The sequence below is a fragment of the Netta rufina genome (assembly GCF_964035555.1).
Source record: "Netta rufina genome assembly, chromosome: 16".
In the NCBI taxonomy this organism is placed as follows: Eukaryota; Metazoa; Chordata; class Aves; order Anseriformes; family Anatidae; genus Netta; species Netta rufina.
In genome coordinates, this window is record NC_140140.1 from 16,651,950 (window position 1) to 16,674,188 (window position 22,239).

The following is a 22,239-nucleotide window of genomic DNA, read 5'->3' on the forward strand; positions in this document are numbered from 1 at the left end:
CATGTTAATGACCATGGTGTCCCACAGGCCCTCGGAGGAAGGTTCTATAATGCTATCAAAGAGCTGGAGACATACATTTGCAGGGAGAATTCAAACCACAATGCAAGGGGATCACAGGAACAACATCACAAAGACCCACAGCTTCCACAGTTAAAGAGAGAACCTACACCCTCTGCAGGCATCCCAGCCGGCCGTGTGGGATTGGCAAAGGCAAATATTGCTGAAAAAGACATCCAGACATTGCACCACAGAACGCACAAAAAAGCGCCATCCAACAGCCCTTCTCCAACAGGATAACACAGAAGTATCTCCTCTCAACCACAGCAGGAAGGAAGGAAAGAAGGAAAGGAGGAAGGGAGGAAGAGAGGAGAGGGAGGGAGGGAGGGAGGAAACAGAGGCCAGAAGGCCAGAGTAAGGTAAAGTCCAGACTAGTCTCTGGACACAGGGTTGTTGTAAAGGATAAGACTAAAAATAAGTGGAATGTGCTGTATTCCTTTTACAAGCTTTGCAAATAATAATATGCCAACAATAAATGCAAAAAGAATTGTGATTCTGGTGGAAGGGTCTCTGCAGTGGCTACTGGTGGGATGAGAGAGTCTCTTGCTGCCCTTCCACAGCTCTCTAAAGTAGAAACCAACACTCAAACAGGATGTAGCTGCAGACACAGGCGTCCCTTAGAACTGAGCAGGGAGCAGGCACCCAACTCATGCCAAGTGAATGGGTGGGTCCCAAATCCCTGAAATGAGCTCTCCATAGCCCAAGTCTGCGCAAGACCAGGGGAAGATGACAGGCAGCACTTCGCTGACCAAACCCTCCCAGGAAGACTCAGTTTTTCTGCTGGGGTGGAGCAGGGGCTCTGCTTCACAAGCAACACATCTCACAGGGACAAGCAGGCATGCGAAGACAGAGCCCTGCAAATGCTAGAGTAGCCCAATGCAAGGGGCAGAGCTGTGTGCACCTGCCTGCAGCCCAGGGCACAGCCACACAGACATCACCAAGGACAAGGTAACATGGGGGGAGCCCTCTGGATGGAGAGCAGAAGCTAGCAGGTGCCAAGGGTGCAGGGCAGGATACTCTCAGGGCTACAAGCAGGGTCCAACTGGTAACATCCCTCCTTGTCAGTCACCCTTCTCTGTAATGGACATGCCACGGAATAAAGTGGTGGTAGAGACAAAAGTGATCCCGGGAACAGCAAGGTGCTCTACACCATGTCCACCTACTACCTCAGGCAAGGAATCTTGTTGGGACTCACACCCACCAAATTTCTACATGCAAATTTACAAAAAAGCAGATCATTCAAAATGGGCTGTGCCTCAGGACATATGTGGACTTATCTGCAGAGAAGCGTCACTCCTTGTAAACCTAAATACAGTTGCATAACCACATGGTTAAAATATATTGACACATTCATACGTGGTTGTATTCTACATACAAATCCTGCTTAGTGACCTGATGGCAAAAGAAAACAAGCATCACCACACTATTTCTTCTTCAATATGTTTTACTTTAGTCTTCAAATATGGGCTTTCAGAGTATAAAAATAATTATTTGAAAATTATGTAATTATATTTCAAAGGAATAATGTCAGATTGAATCCATCTAAAGTTCAGTTTTGTTTCAAAGCTTTTATGAACAATCTAATCCTTCTAATAAAATAAAGTCCATGGGTAGCAAAAGGGATTGCAAACAAACATTCTCCCACTGTCTTTGTAACCAAATTTAGCTACCATGGGCTAGTGCTGAAGAACATGAAAGTAAAAATTGCTAGGAAAAAAGCCTGATATCTTAATATCATTGTAAAAGTGAAAGGAAAAAAAATCTCATAAGACAGCATACACAAAATATAGAGCAAATTATGCCCCTATTCTGAGGATCCTTACACACGAGCAAGGAACTATGGCTTTTTAGGTGTTACTACATTTTAATTCATGAAAATATCATGCTATTTCATAAAGAGCTAGGAAAAATAGAATTTTACATTATTTTTAACTTAACAACAATCTTTTTTTTTTTTTTTTTTTTTTTTTTTCTGGAGACCTGATAGCTTCTTTTTAAAAAGAGTTTTAAAATTGACCTTGTTTCAGTAGCCACTTGTCTGTTCTAGATGTGAAATCACTGTATCATATCATAAGGTGTCAATGCACCAAAAAACAAAGTTTTTTTTTTTTTTTCTTTTGACAGGAACAAAGCTGGTTCTTTTTTTGCCTATGAAACACAGCACATACCATTTTCTTTCATAAGCCCACCAAGTTTGATGCTTTGTTATTCAGCAATCAGCATTTCACAGAGTCCAAGTCTTACTTACTCTGACCCCCCCCCCCACCTCACTGGAGCAGAGAGATGTACGCAATACAGAAGTCAGTATAGAATCTGGGCCAGCTTATTCAGATTTTAGTAGACTCTACCCTGTGCTACTCTCAGGGTCCTGTCAACATTTTCAGGGATTTCATCAATGAACAGCAGAACCACCTTTTGGCCTTGAACACAAGTAAACGCAGTATCAATACACAAAAACTGTTTCAGACTCTTGTTTCCATTTTCCCCTGCTATGTGATACCCAAAGCCAGAGAAGCAATTTATTCTCAGCCTTTGAAAACTGATGTGCCAGGATCATGATCTCCAACCCTGATAAGTGTTCACTGCACATACTCCTTACCCAGTGCTCATGAAAAAAGGTGGCCAGCATTCACCAGCCTTGTAAGGGAAAACCTAGCAAAGCCTGGTCTCTGAGCTGGGCAAAAGATCTGCCAGTGCAGAGTCTGCAGGCTTCAGCCATTGTCTGAAACTTATGTCCTCTGAAGGGATAGAAACAGGTCCCAAAGTAACAGTCATCACCCAAGATTTCCTTGGCAGCATGCAAGACTATAGTACCGACTGTTGTTGGAACGTATGGTATTTTAACAGCATAGTACTGAGCCAGCAGCAGAGACAGAGGGAGACACATCTCATTCCACAAGCCATGCAAAGAAGCCCCGGAGAACCAGAGCTTTGGTGGAGCCATTCTTCTTAGCCTTCTCAGGTCCAAAGCCTTCCCTGAGATGCATTGTGCTGTCTTAGGAAGTTATGTCTGAACTCTGAGCCTGCCTCTCCTTGCTGCTATCTACACCATCGACTCCTTGCTGCTATCTACACCATCATCCCTATAACTGGTATTGTTCATGCATAAAATGAGGTTAGATGAAAAGACAGCACAGATTTCCCCAGATTGTACAACTGAATGTTACAGATGTCAGAAATCAAACAAAAGGAGAACGGAGGCATCTACTCCATCTTTCCTTCCCCTGCTGGCACAGAGAGTGACTGTGGGAGCCTGGCTGCCACAGGATGTGCTCCTAGGACGCTCGGCAAGAAGCATTTAGTGCTGACAGCTCTGGGCCTGGGTGAAATGCTGTGGAGGAACAGACGTGGCTGCAGCGCTTGCCCCCAGAAGACCTGTGCACAACCATTTGGGAACCATTTAAATTAGGAAAGTGACAGTTTTAGCACAGTTATTTTTAGTTTGTTGTTAGGAAAAAAAAAACAAAAAAAAAAACACGGGGCTCCGCAAAGAGAGGTGTTACCCTGCCTGCTAAAAGGACTTGGGCAGGACTCCTCAAGCATCTCAGCTACACGTTCACACACATCTCTGAGCAAAGCCTCTGTGGAAACTAGCAGGGAGGGCTCTGTCTCACTAAGAAAAAATGTGGAGACCATTCTTGGGTAGGAAGGAGCCCAGAGAGGCCGTTTTCAGATACCACCGGTTTAAAAAAAAAGAGCCGCAGCGCTTTAAGCTCCCGAGCCCTTTATCGAAAGGTATGCTGAGCCATGCAGCTGACGGAGCTGGTGCCAGAGCCCCGGGTACCACGCGTTAACCACGCCGGCAGGGATGCCCCAGGGCGCGTAAGATGCACGGCTTCGACTGCCCTCAGAACCGAAGCCAACGCTGTCGTCCCAGCGCGAGTCCCGGGGCAGCCCCGGGGTGCCGGGGCCGTGCGGCCCGAGGTGGCGGACCCCCGGCCGCAGCCCGCGGTCCCGGGCCGCCGGGGGCAGGGCCGAGCCCGCACTCACCTGCGGGGAGCGCCCGCCGCAGCCCCGCCGAGCGGCACCAAAGTTTGCGGCGCGGCGAGGGACGGGGAAGTTGGGCGCCCCCGCGGTGCCCGCCCCGCCGCCCGCCGAGCCCCGCCGTCCGCGCCCGCTCTTACCTGGGGCGGCGGCCGCGGCGGCCCCCCCGCGCGGGGCGCCCGGCCTCCCGCGGCATCCTGCGCGGCGGCGGCGGCGGCGGCGGCGCGTCCCCCCGGCACGGAGCGGCTCCCCGGCAGCCCCGCGCGGAGCGGAGCGCAGCCTCGGCTCCGCGGGCAGCACGGAGCCCCGACCCGCGGCGGCGGCGAGCGGAGCCGGCTGCTGGCACCGGGCGGGCACGGCGCGAGGCGGGGCGCGGGCGGCGGGGTGTGTGGCGGGGGATGCATGTGCGGCGAGAGCCGCCTTCCTCCCCCTCGCCTCCCTCGCTCCTTCCTTCCCTCCTTCCCTGCCAGCTCTGCCCAGCCCAGCCTCTGCTGGAGACTCTGAGAATGCAGCGCCGGGTCCCCGCCCGGGACCGGCCCCGGGGTCCCGCCCCGAGGACCGGCGCGCTCCTCGCCTCGGGAACCTGCCCCGGCTGCCCCAAGGACCCACCCCTGCCCTCGGGGCCGGCCATTTCCCGGCCCTGGGGACCAGCCGCCCCTCCCTTCCCCCGCTCCCCCCCCCCCCCCACGGGCTGCCTCGACCCTCGGGAGGGCTGGGGGACGCCGCCCGGACCGCGCGCCCGTGCCCCTACCCTGCGGCTCCGGCAGCCCTGGGACCTTAGCCGCGGGCACCCGCATTGCCTCCACCGACCCCAGTGCTGTGCTTGCCGGTGGCATCGAGAGTGACTGGGGCCGTCCGCGGGGCACGGGGCTGACTTTGCCTCCCCGGGCTCCAGCCAGGCCCCACCGTGCTCCAGCGCCTGGCAGCGCTTGCGTCTGAGAACACACAAACTCGGTGCACGGGACCATAGCAGTGAATTGGGGCACCAGGGCGTCCAGCAGCTCAGGGTAACCCCAGCCCACACTTCCCCAGCCCTTGAACGAGGCCAGATCCCTATGGCCCAGCGGCAGCTTGGAGGGGTGCTCTGACAGGGGCTCTTCTGGGGATGGAGCTGGCAAATTCCCCCCTGACGTGTACCTGGGCAGCCCTGGCAGCTGGCATCCTCAGCACCTACCTTACATCTCAGGTGCCCCTTTCAGAGCCCTGCCCAAAGGGTGGCAGGCAGCACCCAGGCTCAGCAGCACTCGAGTCATGAGGGGTAAGGACATCTGCACTGCCCAGTGCCTGCAGTGGGAACCCGTGTGCCAGCAGGATCCACAGTGGGGTGCCAAGTTTATAGGCCACTCTGGGCGTTATTAGGACAGGCAGAAAGTGGAAGCAGGTGAAAAGATCAAGGCTGGTGAGACTGCAATATCATTTTTGGACTGATAAATCTGCTCATACAAGTCAGGGTTAAGCCACAATTCAGGCAAACAGCCCCCAGTGGGACTTTTTTCAGTCTCCACTGTCCAGAGCCTCACATCTTATCTGAAGAAAATGCTGTCTTGCTTTCACATGAACTGCTGGTACTAGGCCTTGAAGTTTGGAGCAGCAGAGAATAGAATGCCCTTTTGCTCCATGTGTGCAGTGCCTAACACAAGGCAGATGAATCCTGTGCTTGGCCAATAGGTGCAAGACACCATGGTAACCCAGCTGCAGTGTCCTACCCACTTACCACTTGGGTACGTATGGTGCTTCCTGCAGAGGCAGGTGATCTGCAGGTCAGGGAGAGGTGGATGGCAAGCAAAAGACAGAGGTTTATAATCACAGAATGAATCCCGGAGTGACTTCTCCTTTGCAGGACCAAGAGATGAGCAGGGCACAGATCCAGCAGCAGGCTCAGGCAGATGTCTTCCAGCCCTCTTGGTCTGGCTGGCACAAAGCTTCCAATCCTCATTCTGTTGCATGATTCCCACCCTCAAAGGCCAGTGGGGCCCTAAAAGAAGACCTAGGAAATGCTCCTTGCCAGACCCTTCAGACAGGGAAACATCTAGAAATGTTCTGAATCCCTGTGTGAGTATGAGAAACCTTCCAGTTGCCAGCATTGCTGCCAAAGCAAATCCCACTTGTGCCTGATGCTCTTACAGGGAAAGAAGCAAAGGCTGGAGTGCAGCTCCTCCACTGGTAGCACTGTCTGCAGACAGAGACCTTGCTCAATGTTGGTGTAGCCCTAGGACAGCTGCTGGGCTCTTGTATCAGCATTGGCACAGTCACTGGCAACATCCAGATCTTTTCGCTGGGACAGCCCCTCACAGTGCAGCTGCAGCCCAGATGGAGTTCAGCCCACCTAGCAGAAAGCATCCAATTAGCTGGTGTTATACCGGGTGGCGACAGTTCCAGCACTTGTCTACATTTGTGCCCTTTTTCAATCTGCTTCTGCTGAGGCCTCTTTGCCCCAGAGCTAGGGAATGTTTGTCTCTACTGCCATCACCCCCTCTCCTGTGTCACGGCTGCTCCATGCCCTCTTGCTGCTGTCCTGCAGGTTGCCGATAAGCCCAGACAGCACTGTAACAAGGCATGTTATGACAGTCATTCTGTAAGAACTGAAGCCAGCAATGCTTCAGAGTATGCTCAGAAGCACAGTGGGGAAGGGATGAAGGAGGATGCAAGGCAGGAGAACGTGGGCCACCCATGACATGATCACTCCCTTTGGGAATGTGGCTCCCCATATGTATGAACAGTGAACACAGCTCCCACAGCTCTGTCCCACAGCCTCTTGCAAACATCAGCATGTTGCTTTCATGTCATGTCTTGCATTTTCTGTGAGGCATGGATGGATTGGTTATCCTTTGACTTTGCTGGCTTCTCCTTTATCTCCATGGCAATTTAGTCCCCATCTGGCTTCTCCTTTCCTCTTATTCCCATCATTGCTTTATCCCAGCATTCAAATAGCTCTTTTGTATGTCTTAGCTCTCCTGTACCTGCAGCATTCTTCCCTTATTCTGACGTACTCTCCCCATCTCATTGAGCTCCAGGCTCCTTTGCTTTGTTCTCTCCCTATCCTCTCCATTTCTTTCTGTTAGTGACTTGTTCCTTTTCTATCTCTCATGTTGTGATTTGTCTTCTCTGCTCTTTACCTTTCACTCATCATTTCTCCTTATCTCTTTTTGCTCTTTCCTCTTCTTTTTCCCAGCCTTTGCCCTCCTTCTCTCTCCCCGCCCCCCCCCCCCCCCCCCCACATGCCTTTTTCTGTAGGAGCTGAACGTTAAAAGCTTTTCCAACTTGATCCTGAGCAGCGTTCCTTGGTGCTTTCATCTCCACAGCAGATTTGTAAAACTGCTCAGACTGAAAAGCCATGACATGAACTAAAGAAATATCAGGGAAAAACAAAACAAAACAAAATCAAATCAAAACAAACAACACCAACCAACCAAACAAACAAAAACACACAAGGATTCCCAACATAGAACAGAAATTTGCCTTTTCCATTAAAATCTTCCTGGATGACTACCACCGAGGTTCCCTCTTCTGTTCCTGTAAACACAACACAAAAGCAGTTTACTGAAATTTCCTCTTCTTGGCCTCATCTTCCTCCCTGTTGAGTTCAGTGTTGGGAGGGGCAGAGACAGGGTTTCCAAGACCTTCCCATCACTTCCTGCCAAAAAGTGGTAGCCATGACCAACATGTTCTCCCTCCTAGCAGCTCTAACCACATCTGTCATTCCTGCTGTGTCAGCAAATGCTGGCCAGAGGGAAGAGTAGATCTCATCAGGGAAGATGCTCTGGCTATTTATTGTCCAGGTCTGCTCCCTGCTCCTCCTCTACATGAAGATGGCAGAGGCCGAGTGAACGCTCAGCTGATGTGTCACCCAATCCTCCCAGCCGCACAGAGAAGTTCTTACTCCTTTCTCATGTGTTCTGTGCAGGGTCCAGAACTGTTTGGGGCAGAACAACTGCAGACAGTGACTTCAGGAAAAATTCAGGGAGCAAGTGCTCTCAAGCTACCGCTCTCTTGGTGCTTGTGTGCAGACTGTGCTTTGCAGGGTTCATGTTTGAGTGGGGAAGGACTGTCAATCCTACCTGTGACAAGTGGCAGGGAATTCCAAAGTTACCAGTATGGATCTATGCTCTGTCACACAAAACAAGTCAAAATGCTGTCTGCTTACATGGAAATTTGTTGCTGAGAAGCACATGAATTCTGGCTATTCTCACAACCCCATGAGGGATTAATCTTGCTAAATCCTCCTACTTCTTCCCTATTGGAGAAGCAGATTCAGCACAGGACAGGCTCTGTGACTCACCTCTATTTTGGCAGAGCCAGCTCCCATTAATCTAACTCCCTGTCTAATGTCCACATCTGGGTGGCAGGCAATCCATCTCCAGTCCAGCTCTCTGTCCAGGACCCAGCTCCCCTGTCAGTCACAGCCCACCTAACACTGGATGCCCTGCAGAGCTTCTCCCTAGTGGGATGGGGCAGGCTGCAGCCCATTGCACAGGATGACAGCAGGGGACAGAATCTGGGAGGGACATGTGCTTGCTAGGCAAAGCAAAATCAGGCTGTGGTGAGAGCTGGGCTCAGCATCTGCACAGCAGGCCATTTCTCATTCTCAGACCTCACCTGACACCATCTCACAGGAACAAACAGAGATTCAGAAACTCAGTCCCACCAGTCTGCTCTTCACAGGGTGGAGGATTCAGTCTTCTGCCCTCCAAGTTCAGCCTGAACTTTTTTTGGGTGGTCCTTAGGGGACCCAGGAGTTGGACTCAATGATCCTTGTGGGTCACTTCCAACTAAGGGTGTTCTATGAACATTGGGTGTTAGGACTGGCAGGGAAGGCATTGCTTCCCAGGCTGCAGCTCAAGATGAAGGCCATGAAGTCCCTCTGTTAGATTCCCTGCAGAGGGTCTGTGAGTGCTCACATTTGTTCCTGCTGTGCTTAGCAGCTATCTTCTGCAAAGGACTGCATTACACTGCCTGTCTCTTGGGGACAGTGATGCCACATTACACACCCAGATTGCCTCCTGCCTTTCCCCAGACACTGCCCTAGTACAGGTTTAGAAGGATTGACTCCACAGGCTGGTTGCTCCCCATGACTAGGGGTCTTTCTGCATACTAGGGAGAGGCCTCTGCACACCCAAAAAGGCACAGGAATCCTGTGATTCCTGCTGGAGATGGTGGAAAGAGCTGAAGGCAGCAATTCTGTGTTCACACAGGTTGAGCCTCTCCTTAGCATACCACAGAACATGCCCTACATTTGGCCAGAGCCAACATAACATGGTTGGGATGGACACAGACCAACACTGCCTAGGTCTTCTGGGCACACGCTGGCTGGCCAAAGCCCCCAGTCTATTGCCCAGAGCCAGTTCTCATATGCCACTCTACTTCTGCTAGGCAAGCGGCACTGCCTTGTTTAGGCTCGTTAGTGCTGCTTCCAGTCTTTTTTTTGGGAGCATTTCTACTGTCCCACACAGTTGAGCACTGTGTCACCAATGCCTGGCAGCTCTCCTCCATCTTTATTCTCCCCAAGTACTGTGTCATTTGCAGACTCCACGGTGTCAGCCTTGTGATTAAATTCCAATGCCTTTATGAATAATTTGTTGCGCAATTATAAAGCAAATATTTAATTGAACTTTATGTAAAATTGCTTCTGCCTCTGAGCACTGAACCACTGGTTTTGGGTAGGGAGTTATGCGACTTCACATCATGCACCAGGAGCCTAGTGAAGAGCCCACAGGCAAATTGGCAGACATCCTCCCCTGCACAGCCCCCGTGGCTGCGTGCAGACGGTTGGCCCGAGCCTCTCCCAGCTGAGCCAGTGGGCAGGAATGTGCAGGGGATGGCTCTGCTCTGGCCCCAGGGACTGCAGCAGGTGCACCAGCCACAAGGCTTCAGCAAAGGTTCCTTCCCTTGGGAGTGTGTCCTTGGGCACAAGCAGGAGAATGCGTCTTCCTCAGCTGAGTTGCAGCAGCAGGAAAAACCACCTGGGGCACGCCCACAGCTGTCAGCTGTTGTGTGACCAGGATGACTTGGAAGAACCCAGCATGAAGTACTTTACTGTAGGAAACATCTCTGTGACAAGCTGGCAGTCAGGTTTCAGAACAAGGATGACAGACACAAAGAGACTTGATTTCCTTCTCTCCAGTCCTTTTCCTTCCAGGCTAAGACTGGATTATGCAGACGGAAAATTTGCACTGCAGCTGACTCTGCAAGGGAGGGAATGCTTTTACTCACTAGACACCTCTGAATAACACTGGCCATCGGTCTGAATTTATAATAAGATGTTTGTCACCAGGGTGGCAATCCTGGAAGCGGCTCCTCAGCCCACACTAGGACCAGCGCTCTGCGCAGCAATATTCTCTGTACCATGACATCATCTGCAGGCCTGGCTGGAAAAGTTGGAATGGAAGGGTCTGGACACAGCTCAGACTGGCCATGTCTTTGCCTCTGTGGGGAAAAACATCTATATCAGCAAAACCAACAGAACTGGACAAAATCCTAATTTACTACGGTCTGTAAAAGAAGCTGAAGTGCCTATTTCCAGTGAGGCGAATTTGAAATCGAAAGAGGAAAACGAGTGCATTGAAGATATCAGAAGCTCCTCTCCAAGTGCATATCTGGTGCAGGTAATTGCTAACTGACCTGGAGGGGCTCTTGAAATAGACCTTATGCAGCGGAGTCTGCTGCACAGAGCAACTCCAGGACCAGGGACTGGCATGCACACACAGCACCCCCAACTGAGAGGCTGGCGTGAAAGGACAAGCCGCACTGCCGTGGGGGTCTAGCAGGGGAACACCCAGGGCCTGGAGCCGGGGACGTGTTGTGGAAGAGGACAACAGTGGTCCTGTGTAGCCCACCCCTGTAAGTACACCAACCGTAGGCAATCTGCACAAGTAGGAGGAGGGGACTGGTCAACTGTTTGACACTGGAAACCATTCTTTACAGAGGGGCAGGCCTATTTGCAGCGAGGGAGGAAAGAGGGCTTGGAGCCTGGCTTCAATCCCAGCCTGTAGAGGCTGTGTTGACACACTGGTGAGGGGGATGTGCAGTCTGCTCAGCTGAGCTCAGCAGCCGAGGCAGTGGGTCTGGACCAGGCGGTGGGAGCTTGTCCATGCTCCAGTGTTGAAGGGGGCAGAAACACACTGTACACTGGTGACAGCGGTGCATGGCATTAGCTTCTATGCACAAACCACAGTCAAAAGTAGCAGTTCCCTGTGTGAGCCCAGGAATATCCCCTTCCCCAATGGCACTTTCTTGCCTCCCAGCTCAGCTTGGGCAGTGCCTATGCTCAGCTTGATGACAGTCCCTGTTTGCTTTGCTTTTATGGCTACAGATGAAGCAGCACAACTTACCCTTTGGCTCCCTGCCACATGCTCCCTGCTGCCAGCTCACCCCAGGACCAGGTCCATTAGCTGCTGCCTCTGGCAGCTCCCATTGCTGCACAGCCCTTGTTACGTCTCACTCTTAGGTGTTAAAGGTTCCTTTCAAGACACACCCCTCTCCTTCCTCTGCAATCCAGGCATTTCTTTAATAAATAGCACTTGTGCTGGTTCTGTGATGTCTATTTGGCTTCAAGCTTTCATCTCTGTCACTACTTGTGCCCAGCATGAAGTGCTGTCACTCAGACTATAAAAATTAATGGTTGGAGCAGTTACTTGTATCAGTGACTCAGCATTTGCCCTGTTGGTCCAGTACCAGACTGCAGACTGAAGAAAGCCCAATAGCAAGAGTTTGGACCTTCTAGTGGGCAGGCAGACAACATGACTGAGATGTGATCTGGGGAGGGGGATCCACTGCTGTGGGGTGTGCTCACACAATATCCTTTTGCAGGCAGCACAGGCACTCTATTCCAAGTTGTGTTTGCTCCTGAGATTTACAGCTGGATGCACAGCTCACCACCTGGGTGGAGTAACAGAGTGAAGCCGTCCCCTAGATATGCAATATAACTAACCAGAGCAAAGAAAATGGAGGAAAGGCATATGTCTGGGCTACATACAAGGGTCCCAGCTAGATGCAAAGCTTAGAACAGGGGTGTCAGGAGCATGATACAGTTTCCTCTTGTCATTCTCCCCCTGGTAAACAGAAATGCATGCATACACACATTCATACTTGTGCTCTTCTGTGACCCTGATACCAGTTGAGAGCAGAGAGAAACAGGGCTCAAAGCAATTGTAATCTTCCCATACAGACAGTAGGAGAACTGTGGTGCAGTCACATGCAGTGAAAGCCAAAATTTGGCCGCAAAAAGCTGTGGAGAGTAAGTAAGTTGGAAAACAGTAGTTGTTTATTTCTGGTACTAGAATGTTTTTTGGACTCACATCCCAGAAAGGCATGGTGATCTGATTGCTTCTGGAATACACTGGTGCTGTAATGGCTGAGTCCAGCACCCTGAGGAATAATGTGGTTGGGAGGGACCAGCAAAGCTCTTCTGCACTACACAGGAAGGGGCCTTTATCCAGTGGCTACATCTAGAAGGTGCAGCATCAGACCCACCTCTGCTCATCCTTCATCAGGTGTAGTTCCCTCTCATTCAAATCCTGTTGTCACCACCATCAGACCCACTGCCTTTAACAGATGACATCTGTGAGTGTCCAGTCAGCCCATTGGCTTCCATTTTCCCCCTGGTAGCCCTTGTTGTACCGAGTTCTCTTTGAACTTATGCTTCTCTTGTGCCATGTATAGTTCTTCGGTTGTCAGTAGCAGGCTTCTTTATGTGTCGTGTCATGATAAGTGTCTACAACTTTCCCAAAGTACAACTGCAGAAATCCCAAAACCTCCCAAAAGACGTGGTGCAAGCACATCACGTTGAGCTTTTCTGCTCACGCAATTACCAGGATCCAGAGAATGATCCTAGCTTTCTAAAAATGTTAGTATTTCCAAATTGTGAAATTATGCACATAACCAAATATTCACCTGTTTAGCTGTTGTATGCCTTCCTCTCCTTTTTCCAGGGATAACATCCTACCAACCCACCTAACACTTTGCCTTGAAGCTAACTGTTGGCAGCTCTTGATTGTTTACACCACTTCACAGGGTGAAGTCTATCATACCCTTTTACTGGAAGACAGTCCTCCAGAGTCTGCAGCCTTTATGAACACACATTCTGAATCACATTTTTCAGGCTTTTACAAGGATATATTTTAAGGCTACATTTCTTGCAGTTTGGGATTTTCCTGGAAATACTCCTACTTTCTGTAGGTGCTCAATATCTGTTACCAGTGATGGCTTCTCCCCTTCAGTGGGTCCTCCTCTGGGTGGGCAGAGGAGTTCTCTTGTCCAGAAGGCTTCTGCTGTTGCAGCTTCTGTCATTCATCATATACGTGCCTTTTCTTTCATGCTATATGCAGAATTCCAAAGATTATTCTGTGTTCACAATTCTGTCAGATCCTTAGCTCCATGGTCGTACTGCAGGTCCTCAATTCTGTCATATATGGATTGACTTATTCTGCTTGCATGAAAAGGATGGAAAATGTTAAAATGATTCATTGTTTTGTGGGATACACAACCACATTTTGTCATGTTTACATTTTCTCTTACACATTCCTCTCCTCCTCTCACCTTAGGCACAGAGACTGAGGCTTTCACATTAGTGCTTCTTTCATCCACACTAATTGCTATTAAATGGATCTCAAACTGTTTGACAGTTTCTGTTCTCTACTGCATCCCAGCAGGGAAGAGTTTAACGCTGGACCCTGTGATATGCTTGTTAGTTCTTCCAAGAGCTCCTGGAAACCATGAAAGATCATACTTAAATTTTGTGAGCACCACCTTGCAAAAAGATGTATCAGGAAAAGATTGCCTCCATAGTGGCTGCTACTGAACCAGCCTTGACAAAAGTGACTTACCTTTTTGAACGGTAAATTGTAGGAGGTTAAAAATAATTTTTCAGTGTATCTTTCTGTGCCCTGTGCCTTGAGGACAAGAAACACTTGGCACTGTGCAAATACAGACCACAGAGACCACTGATGGTCTGACACATACCCTGGAACCCAGTGAGGGATGTCTCTTCTGCTTCCTTACCCTGTGAAGTTCAGGGAACACTGGAAGAGCCAAGCAAAGTTCTGCTCTGCACTCAGGAAACATAAACAATGCACCCAAATGTTCTGCATCTCCACCTCTCAGTCCACTGCAAACACTTCCCTCCTCCACCCATGCCTGGAGACAACAACATGATGACTCTGGAGGTATATCTTTTTGCCCAGCAGCAGCTAGCCACCAAGTCAGTTCTCCAGCTCAAGTCCAGAAGCATAGGAAGATATACCAAGTGATCTTCTCAGAGTGAGCAAGAAGCCACTGGCTGGAGTAGCTCCCACTGTGTCATACCACCTGGTTCTGCCATCAGTGCCACAGTGCTAGCAGTTTTCTGGCAGTGAAATAGAGACAGGTGATTCAGGAGTTCCATTTTCAAAAAGCAACGTCTGAGCAGTTCTGCAGTAGGACAGGAAAGCACTGCCTCTTCCCCAAGATAGACTCCCCAAAGCCATTTCCCAGCAGCATGCACCACTTGAGACAAACCTTTACAGTCTCTCTGTGACCACCACCAGCCCTGTCAAAGATCCCCAGGATCCTTTCTGAAATCCAAAGAGGAACTTTGCAGTAGACCTCCTTCTCCCTGTCTTAAAAACACCTTCTGCTTGCAGGGAGCTCTCTGAAGGCCACTTGAGAAGGGTTTGCTGCCAAGCGTGAGTGCCTGTGGATGTGGCTCCCACCATCTTTGTAAGGGAAGAATTTTCATTTTCTGAAGGCCTTTCAGCTTTGGGTTTATGTTCTACTGTAAACATCTTTAAAGCAGGTCAGGTTTGCCCATTGCCTTCTTCCCTACACTTCAGAGCTGCCGGGATACACACACTGGTCTGGAATTTAACCCCTCCTGGACCTGGGCTGCCAAGTAGGGTGCTGTGGTTCAGTCCACAGCACTCTCTGGCCTTGCAATATTCTTCCAGTACTGGTTCTGGGGAGCTGCCTCCCTGAAGAACAGTAGCCCGCACAAGCAGTAGGATGAAAACAAGCCTGCTGCTCTGTGGTGGCCTGGCAGCCTTAGGCTCCAGGATCTGGGAAGGCCATTTCTGGGTAGTGCCAAATGTTTGTTCAGTGTGGCTCCATAGGGTATCCATGAGATTGCCTTTGGAGCAACAGCAGCAGCTTGCACCACAGCCCTGGAACAGGTATGGGGGGGGGAGCAGGCTACACATGCCACTTTCTTCCCTGAAACTTCAAATACACCATCAAACCTGAATTATTCACTTGTAATCCCTGGAGCTGGCAATGGCTCAGAGAGGATCCAGTTCAGGTGCTAAGAAGGAAGAAAGAAAGAAAAAAAAAAGAGAAGAACCCATTAAATTTAAAAACCTCTGAAAATCATAAGATGTAAAAATAAATTCAGGATGAGAGCCAGGCCAGGCCAGGGAGGCTGGGTGCAAGCATTGCACTGGCAGCTCTCTGAGAGTGAGGGGGTATTACAAAGGTGGGGAAAGCTGGGGCTGAGGAAGGTGCTGGGCTTGGTGGGCCTGGGTGCTCAGCTCTGTCATCTCTTCTAATGCCTTGCAGTCCCTTGCCCTCTATCTGTGGCATGGATGGGGTGAGGAAAGAGCAAGAGACATACTGAGGGAGCAGAGCTGGGCTAAGTGTCCAAACTCTTTGAAATAGCTGAAGAGCTATTCTCAAAGTGGCAGAGTCATGAGACTGCACTTTCCCTTGCCACAGCGAGATTCCTGGCAGTCTCTCCAGAAAATGTGTTGGGGAGGCTGGAGAAAGTCCCCAAAGCCAAGGTGCAGAGCAGCTGTCACTGTGCCAGAAACACCCAGCAGCCTTGTCCTCAGGGACACAATCAAGAGGCCCAGAGCTGCCCTGGCTCCTGCAGCATACTTGGAAAGCTCTTATTTACTGAGATGTAATGCAGTTACAAAGGTAACTGAAAACAGAGAGCAGCTCCTGGAAAGGCATAAGCTGCAGAGAGTTGGAATGAAAAGCATTTAAAATGTCTTGCTCCACCAGCCTGGCTGCCCTTGTGCCCAGCAGCCTCAGCCTGCTCCTGCTGCATGTGCTCCAGCACCCCTGAAACAAACTGCACTGGTGAGGGAGAAACACCAATCTCAGGCCTGGAAACATGTCCTGGCACAGCTCGTCAGGATTCAGTTTCCTTCTCCACCTGCTGAGGACAGAGCAAGCGACAGGCACCTGAGGGCACTGCTACTATGCCCTGAGCCATGCAGAAATGCCTGCAGCCAGTGGCACAGCTGCAGCCCAGCCTTCCTTCCAGCACAGCAAGCCCAAGCCCCACACCTCTGTCTCAGGTCAGGCAAAGCAAAAGCAAGAGGATCTGGCTTGGACACGGACAACAGGGCTGTGGGCACCTGCTAGCTCAGCCCTTCCCAGAAGCTCTGGGATAGCTTCAAGAGATACAAGAGAAACCTCAGTGTCCTGGTGCAATCACAGTGGCTCCACAGCCACAGAGTTTGAAAACACCCCAGGAAAGGTCTTCAGGGTCTTCGGTCTGGACTCCATTCAGGCAGAGGGGCAGTTATCCCTTCATCGGCTGCAGTGGCACAATGCAAACAGCTGTGGTCCAGACTGGAGAGCCCCCAGCATCATGCCTTCCCTGGACCACCCTTGCTGTTCATAGACTTCTGGCTGCAATCTGCTTGCTCCAGAGTGCTACAGGAGTGAGGAGAATAATCAGAGAGCAGCGACACAGACACTGTCCACGTCTGCCAGCAAAGCCTTGATCCCAGGTGTTTCCTGCCCTGGCAGACCTCTGAGAGAGGACTGTGCCTCATAGCAGTTGGGAGAAATTGTGGCCTTGGAATCTCAGCAGCTTTGTGCATCCTCTTGCTCCACCTCTCCATCCCCCCCAGTGCTCTGAACCCAGATCCAATCTGAGCTTTGTGTTTTCAGCCTCCTGCAACATAAGTCAAGCTGCCTGAGCTGACACAAATCCCAGGACTCCATACCAGCTCCCATCTGCATATCCAAGGTGAGAAGAGAGGCCACAGGCCTCCTGGGGTTGCAACAAGCTGGCTTGGAGGGGTAAGGCTGACTCTGTCACTAACCAGCATCACCTCACAGCCTTTTCTGTACCAAGACTTTACAGACAGCGCATCTGTACCTCCTGCCTCAGGAGCACCTGCGAGCGCTCCCTGGCACCTGCAGGCAGTGTGGCTCACTCCTCAGAAGAGCAGCCAGACAGGAAGGGCTGTGTGAGCCCGATAATAGTTACTGCTTGGCTCCTCTCCCTGGCAGGCCTGCACGGGGCACATAAGTGCCAGCATTTGGGGCTCCAGAAAAAGGGGGGCCAGGTACCCAAGGCCAGCCTGGCGTCTTTGTCCTTGAGAGTACCTACCACAGCTCCTCCTGCCAGAACCTCCCCGGGGAGTGCTACGGCTGCGAATGCTCACCACCATGGCGCGAGGGTAGATGGGATGTTCATACCCTCAGCGCAGTCAGATGCTCTACAGTTGCTGAGCCAGGCTCCCTGTGCCCATGTAAGCACAGAACTGGGTGCTGCTGTACAGGGAGAAGCTGACACCTCACCCCTGCCAAAGCTCAAGGAATTTGTCCCTGTCCCAAAGCAGAGTGAAGGACACAAAACGAGCGAGTGTGGCTGGCTCTGCACCACCCAGGGCAGTATGGCAGCCCAGGGCCAGGCAAGTGCTTTGCTTGCTCTGAGGTGTCAGCAGAGAAGCTGTGGGTACAAGAGGAAAACCAGGTGAGAGAGAAGAGTGGCTTGGCTGTTAATGGCAGCAATGCTGAAACTCACTATTAAACTGCCTGGTAAACTGATTTTTAGTTCTCTTTTCTCTGGAGATAGTTAAAACACAATGACAAGTAAGCTGCCCCACTTTTCTACACAGCAATCAATAACCCATCATCACATCAAACTAGATCATATTAGGCACCTTCACCCAGCACATGGCAATTCCAATTCATTCACCCCCTCAAAGGCATCTCAACAAGCAAAGCAGCTCTGTGCTTCTTCACCTTATGAACCAACAAAGCACCAGAGCTAAGCCAGGGTGCTGAGCAGGCTGTGGCAAGTAAGCAAGTATGGAGGATTTTTCCTGGTTGTGGAATGGAGAGGGAGGCCTAGGAAAGGTCTCCTGCTGCTCAGGAACCTCAGAAAACACAGGTAGCAGGACAAGCAGGAAAGTCACGCACTCAGCTAAAGTGTGTGTGCCTCAGTCAGACTGCTCTTCCTGCTCAAAGCAAGTGACTTGGTTCTGCAGCAGCTCCATGCTGACATCCAGACCCCAGCAGAGCTCACCCGTCTACTGCAAATGTTTTAACAGCCCCCCCCACACCCCGCTTCCTCCTCCGTTACACCCATATAACCCCCTCCTTTGCCAGTTCTTTTTGACTTGAGGGCATGTAACTCCCAGCACCCCATCCCACCCCAGCTGCTTAGTGATGCAGAGTGAAGCCAGGCAAACAGCTCTTCAAGAACAAAGCCCTTTCCTGAGTGGGCTTGGCTGCCTTGCCTGCGACTAAATATTCAGAGGCACTGTGTGATAGCCCTTTGATCAGGAATTTATCTCTCCATGCCACAAGTTTCCTGGAGCCTGGCATTTCCTCCTCATGCTCAGCCAGGCTCCCAGGAGCCTGGGAGACAGGTGTGAGGAATTAGCTATAGGGACTAATGCTCTGACAGGAACCGGCACCAAAAGCAGAGGACAGAGTGTAATGTTTATTACACTCGAAGCAAAGCAAACATGTGGCCTACTTATGTATCTACAGAGAATTAATTGGGGAGCTCCACAAAGCAGCAGATTATAAATTAGAATCATTTTCACCAACTTCAGCCCATTCATCTTATTTCACACCACGCCTGTCAGCTCAGCCTGACACGGCCATATGCAGCCCTGTCCCACAGGCTGCTGCCTGGTGGCAGAGGGGGGCTATCAACAGCCAGTTCCATGGGCACTGCATGCCTAATCCCACAGGAAGCATATAGGATTGAGCTGAAGAACAGGCCTTGAATGGAAAGCAAAGTCAGAGCCTTGAAGACAGCCCTAGAGGTGCTGAGTGCCACCAGCTCTCATCTGCAGGGGTATCCCGAGTATGCTGCTCCAGGAGCTGGCCCCAGGGCCAGCAGAGGCACCACTGCCTGTCCAGAGCTCTTCCATTCGCCTTCACTCGCAGGCAGCCAGCAGAGGCAGCGGTGGGAGTCAGCCGGGCTGTGCATGCACATCCTCATCCTCCCCAGCCTCGTTAGCAACAGCTCTGGTTAGACCAGGCTTTGGTGATGTGATGTAACGGGCAACCTCAGGCTAAGGTCAGGTGCAGACCCCCTTTGCACAGCTCAGGGGGCCACTTCTGGGGATATCATCCATGATGTGCCCGATCCCTACCCAGACCTGGTGGACAGTGCAGTGCCCAATGCACTGGGGTCCTTGGACTCACAGCTCATTGGGGCAACAACTCATTTACAGTCAGGTTTCTGTGCCCAGAGCAGCAGCAGTCAGAAAGTGTCAAAGCAGCTTGTGTCTGAGGCACTATAGCCCTTTACAGCCCAGGGCCTGGTAAGTGCCCCAGAGGCATTTCAGGGATTCTGGTCTGGGTCCAAAACAACCACTGTCCAAAAACAGCCACTGACCTCCAGATGGTGGGATCTTGCCAGCACATCACAAAGCAGGGAATTAGAATAACTCAGATGTGGCCTATAAATGCTTAGAGATTCCCAAGGGGATAGCACACAAAATATCACATTGATGCTGGGATCATTTCTCTTCAAAAGGTCACTGGCTGCCTTGATGGAAGGAGCAGTAAAAGAGCCAGTAGAGTGGGATGGGCAACACCTGAAGAGCAAGATCTGTTCCTGAAGGTGCAGTTTGGGGTCTGGCAAGCACAGACCACAGCCACTCCTACCCTTCACAGTGATCAGAGGTGGACAGAATCAGAATTCTTCCTGACAGTCTCCCTGACTCCAACAATTTTCAGCTCAACAAACACCTGCGGATTTGTACTCAGGTCTTTTCCACAAAGCTACCCAAAAGCAGGATGCCTCAGGAACTAGCGTGCTGCCAAGGGCTTCAGAGATACAGGTAACAGCCTTGCCTCCACTGACATGGCCAGATAAGCTTCTTCCAATGGCAGGGACTCATGTCAACCTGTTTCTGGCAGCTGTAGCAACTTACATTACATATGAGCCATCTGGTTCAGCAAGACCACCAGAGCCTGCACCGTTAAGGGTGTGCTATCAGGACAGAGCCCTCCAGACGCCCCAGACTGGATGTGACATGCCACATGCACCAGCTCCCCTCCCGCTGCGGCACCTAGCTCTGAGCACACAGGGATCAGCACACAGGGCTCAGCACACAGCCAGGCGAGGAGCACGGGCCACTGTCCGGCCCCATGCCAGAGCAGCCTCCCACCCCGTAACTGCTGCTCTCCACTTGTCAGCTTCAGCCCCTGCTCCGTGCCTGTCTGACTGGTAATTTGTATCATTAAGTGAGAGTTCGTTCAAACAGCATTACTAATTATTACAGAAATACTATTAGCATTACTAACGCATTCCAAACATTTCTATTAACACATCCTGACATCAGTAAAAGCAGCACTGGGGCAGAGACTAAGGTGGGGAAGCCAGGCCAAGGCCTGGACTGAGCCCAGCTCAGTTCTGCTAATGCTGAGCAGTGAAATGGCATTGTCTCTGCCCCAGCACTGCTGGCCCTTGTATAGCAACCAGCAAATGTTGGACTGGGACAGATTTGCGTTCCTGTGTGTGCACAAGCACACATATGTGGTAGGGAATCACAATAACAAGCTACCCAGCAAGGAAATTTCAGGACAAAAGAGAAAACAGAAAGGAGCTGAGGCAGGGGGGTGGGGACAATAAAAAAAAAAAAAAAAAAAAAAAAAAGTGGATAAATTATTTACTGCAAGAAACAATTGTGAAGTTACTTACTCTGGCTCTGTGCATCCTAAATGGGGTTTGCGGCATTTCTCACATCTCCCTAGTGTGCTGAGTGATTTTTTACAATTGGATGCATGAGACTGGGGTAATCCTATAAAGGACTCCAGAAGATCAGTTTAGTATTGATCATGTGCTGAATTTAAAGGCTTTCCACATCCATCTGCTGCTGCTCTTCAGCTGGGACCTGGGTGCTCACAGGGTGCCTGAACCCCAGAGCCACACAATTCAGCTGCACGCTGTGGCAGGGCTGGCGCACAGCAGCATGTCAGGGGCAAGGTGTCATGCTGGAGACCAGGTTATGGGCCAGCAGAGTCACATGGCTGCTCCCCACTGAGCTTTTTGATGAAGTCCCTCCATGGACCAGTATGCTGTGTTTTTCTCATCACTGTAGACAGCTGGTTGTGGACTGTAGTGGAGTGTAGGGTCATCTAACAGGCGCATCAACTGCTACAGACCAACAGAAAAATAGTGATGTGGTATAGAGAACCATTTGCACAGAGTAGGACCTAACAACACCACCCTGTCCCTGAGTGACAGCACCTGGCACTGTCCCATAGGAGGGGACACTGCAGGACAGCCACAGCATCCATTCCTGTTCAGCAGTCCCTCACCAACTCTCATACAGGTGCTGCTAGGAGCTACTGCCTCCTGCACAGAGCAAACAGTTGGTCCTGGGCACAGACAAAGGGGCTCAGAGCATCTGGTGCATCTCCAGGTGCAGCAGACAGGGACTATAAACTGAACAACCCTTCCCTAGCAAGCAAAGGCCCCTGTGCACTCTTATCTGTCATGACGTGATCTGATTACAGCTGAAGTGCAAAGGGCCCAATCATTGCCACACTGTGTCAGCAACAGCCTGGAAGAACTTCAACTCTCAGCAGACAAGGTGATGAAAAAATGCACGGAGAGAAACAGATCAGAGGGAGGAACACACATAGAGCAGGATCTCTGCCCATCTCTTGAGAGCAGCATTTCCTGGTGTTTGCCTTGGACTCTGCAGGTGTTGGGCTGCAAAGGGTCGGTAAGACCTGACTCCAAAGACAACAGCCTGTCAGCAGGATAGTTTCTGTGACATGCTCACACATCTGACAGGAAGAGACAATCCCAGAATTATGGGACTATTAAATATATTGCATCAGGATGTGATTTTTAAAAAATAATTTACATATTGCAAGTTGTTACGAAGTCATGAAAATTGTGAATCATGATGTCCAAAATGCAACCTGCTTTATGATGCTAAAATAATACCTTACGAAGTGATTGTTTTGCAAAACAAGTTAAATGTATGAGAAATCTATTGATTTCCTGAAAAT

The 22,239-nt window shown here is 50.7% G+C and overlaps 1 protein-coding gene across 1 annotated transcript in view; it reads right to left on the minus strand.

Annotated features, from left to right (window-relative positions):
• Positions 1–13,722: 13,722 nt before the first annotated feature.
• SLC35H1 (solute carrier family 35 member H1) overlaps positions 13,723–22,239 on the minus strand; it is a 33,398-nt gene continuing 24,881 nt past the window's right edge. The window contains exon 10 of the transcript XR_014618902.1: positions 13,723–13,742. The gene's annotated coding sequence lies outside the window, so the exon portion shown is untranslated. The remainder of the gene's footprint in view (positions 13,743–22,239) is intronic.